At 41.0% G+C, this 3,512-nt stretch overlaps 1 pseudogene; it reads left to right on the top strand.

Annotated features, from left to right (window-relative positions):
• The first annotated feature begins 2,450 nt into the window (after positions 1–2,450).
• On the top strand, positions 2,451–3,128 carry LOC114618975 (annotated as a pseudogene).
• Positions 3,129–3,512: the final 384 nt, after the last annotated feature.

The raw sequence follows: 3,512 nt of genomic DNA, 5'->3' as shown, positions 1-3,512 counted from the left end.
TTCCCCCAGCCACCCACCCACTCCCACTTCCCTGCCTTGGCATTCCCCTACACTGGGGCATCGAGCCTTCACAGGACCAAGGGCCTCTCCTCCCATTAATTCCTGACAAGGCCATTCTCTGCTACATATGTGGCTGGAGCCATGGGTCACTCTATGTGTATTCGTTGGTTGGTAGTTTAGTCCCTGGGAGCTATGGGGGGGGGTCTGGTTGGATGATATTTTTTTTTCTTCCTTTAGGGCTGCAAACCCCTTCAGCTCCTTCAGTCCTTTCTCTAACTCTTCCATTGGGGACCCCATGCTCAGTCCAATGGTTTGCTGCGAGCTTCTGCCTCTATATTTGTCAGGCTCTGGCAAAGCCTATAAGGAGACAGCTATATCTGGCTCCTGTCAGAATGCACTTCTTGGCATCCACAATAGTGTCTTCATTTGGTGACTGTATATAGGATGGATCCCAGATGGGACAATCTCTGCTCCACATATTATCTCTGTATTTTCTCCTGTGAATATTTTGTTCCCCCTTCCAAGAAGGACCAAAACATCCACACTTTGGTCTTCCTTCTTCTTGAGCTTCATGTGGTCTGTGAAATGTATCTTGGGTATTCTGAGGTTTGGGGCTAATATCCACTTATCAGTGAGTCCATACCATGTGTGTACTTTTGTGATTGGGTTACCTCACTCAGAATGATCAAGTAGGCTTCATCACAGGGATGCAGGGATGGAACATAATCTACTACATAAACAAACTCAAAGTAAGAAAAAAAATAAACCACACATGAACATCTCATTAGATACTGAGAAATCATTTGACAAAATTCTACACCCATTCATATTAAAATTCTTGAAAAGATCAGGAATTCAAGGCCCATACCAAACAGTGAAAGCAATATACAACAAACCAGAAATCAAACTAAATGGAGAGAAACTTGAAGCTAAAATCAGGACTAGACAAGGCTGTTCATTCTCTCCTTACCTATTCAATATAGTACTAGAATTCCTAGTCAGAGAAATTAGACAACAAAAGGAGGTCAAAGGGATTCAAATTGGAAAGGAAGAAGTCAAAATATCACTATTTGCAGATGGTTGACAGTATATTTAAATGACCACAAAAATCCCACTAGAGAACTCATAAACCTGATAAACAACTCCAGAAAAGTGGCTGGATATAAAATTGACTCAAACAAATCAGTTGACTTCCTCTACTCAAGGATAAACAAGCTGAGAAAGAAATTAGGGAAATGACACCCTTCACAATAGTCACAAGTAATATAAAGTACCTTGCTGTGACTCTAACAAAACAAGTGAAAGATCTGTATGACAAGATCTTCAAGTCTCTGAAGAATACAATTTAAGAAGATCTCAGAAGATGGAAAGATCTGCCATGCTCATGGATTGGTAGAATTAATGTAGTAAAAATGACCATCTTGACAAAAGCAATCTACAGAGTCAATGAAATCCACAAGAAAATTCCAACTCAATTCTTCGTAGGGTTAGAAAGAGCAATTCGCATGTTCATTTGGAATAACAAAAAAACCCAGGATAGCAAAAACTATTGTCAACAATCTATTCTCAACTTCTAGGGGCATCACCATCCCGGATCTCAAGCTGTATTAGAGAGCAATAGTAATAAAAATTGTACGGTATTGTTACAGAGACAGGCAGGTAGATAAATTGAATAGAATTGAAGACCCAGAAATGAACCCATATAGCTATGGTCACCTGATCTTTGACAAAGGAGCTAAAACTCTCCAATGGAAAAAAGACAGCATTTCCAACAAATGGTGCTGGTTCAACTGACAGTCAGCATGTAGAAGAATCCAAATCGATCCATTCTTATCTCCTCGTACAAAGCTCAATTCCAAGTATATCAAGGACCTCTACATAAAAACAGATACATTGAAACTAATCAAAAAGAATGTAAGGAAGAGCCTTGAACACAGGGGTACAAGGGAAAACTTCCTAAACAGAATGCAAATAGCTTATGCTCTAACATCAACAATAGACAAATGGGACCTCATAAAATTACAAAGCTTCTGTAAGGCAAAGGACACTGTCAATAGGATAAAAAGGCAACCAACAGATTGGGAAAAGATCTTTACCAATCCTACATCTGATAGAGGGCTAATATCTAGTATATACAAACAACTCAAGAAGTTAGACTCCAGAGATTCAAATAATCCTATTAAAAATAGGCTACAGAGCTAAACAAAGAATTCTCAACTGAGGAATGTCAGATGCCGAAGAACTACCTAAAGAAATGTTCAACATCCTTAGTCATCAGGGAAATGGAAATGAAAACAATCCTGAGATGCCACCTCACACCAGTCAGAATGGCTAAGATCAAAAATTCAGGAGTGCTGCCGGGATTGCTGGCAGAGGAGGTTGTGCAGCCGCTTCGTGCTACTCTTGCTGTGAGCATTACAAGCTAGAGCTGAGTACGCGGGCCGGCCATCATGTCATGTTATGGGCGGTATGGAGGAGAAACCAAGGTATATGTTGGTTACCTGGGAACTGGTGCTGGTAAAGGAGAGTTAGAAAGGGCATTCAGTTACTATGCGCCCTTAAGAACTGTATGGATTGCCAGAAATCCTCCAGGATTTGCCTTTGTGGAATTTGAAGACCCTAGAGATGCAGAGGATGCCGTTCAAGGATTGGATGGGAAAGTGATTTGTGGTTCTCGAGTGAGGGTTGAACTATCAACAAGCATGCCTCGGAGATCTCGTTTTGATAGGCCACCTGCCCGTTGTCCCTTTGATCCTAATGATAGATGCTATGAGTGTAGTGAAAAGGGACATTATGCTTATGACTGTCATCGCTTTAGCCGACGAAGAAGAAGCAGGTCACGATCTAGATCACATTCCCGCTCCAGGGGAAGGCGATACTCTCGATGACGCAGCAGGAGCCGTGGAAGGAGATCAAGATCAGCATCTCCTCTACGATCAAAGTCTCTTCGTAAATCAAGATCAGCTTCACTCAGAAGATCTAGATCCCGCTCAAGGTCGAGATCAAGATCCAGGTCTATTTCACGTCCAAGAAGCAGCCGATCAAAATCCAGATCTCCATCTCCTAAAAGAAGTCGTTCCCCGTCAGGAAGTCCACACAGAAGTGCAAGTCCAGAAAGAAGTTCTTAAGTTCACCCGTTAGGGAAAAGTTATTTTGTTTACATTATTATAAGGGATTTGTTATGTCTATGAAGTGTAACCTAGGAAGGATCATCAACCATCTAATCAAAATGGATCTGGGTTATTACTCTGTAAAATTCACAGCAGTAAATATTGTTTTTGTTGAATGTATTAACATCTTATGGTCTGAAAATGTGGGTTTTTATTTGACACGTTTAAATAAAATGTTTCTAACTAGAAAAATTCAGATGATAGCAGATGCTGGTGAGGATGTGGAGAAAGAGGAACACACCTCCATTGTTGGTGGGATTGCAAGCTGGTACAACCACTCTGGAAATCAGTCTAGTGGTTCCTCAGAAAATTGGACATAGTATTACCTGAGGACCCAGATAT

The sequence above is a fragment of the Grammomys surdaster genome, unplaced genomic scaffold, assembly GCF_004785775.1.
Source record: "Grammomys surdaster isolate TR1022 unplaced genomic scaffold, NIH_TR_1.0 146, whole genome shotgun sequence".
Taxonomy (NCBI): Eukaryota; Metazoa; Chordata; class Mammalia; order Rodentia; family Muridae; genus Grammomys; species Grammomys surdaster.
Note: the sequence above shows the minus strand (reverse complement) of the source record. Positions and strands in the feature narration are given on the sequence as shown.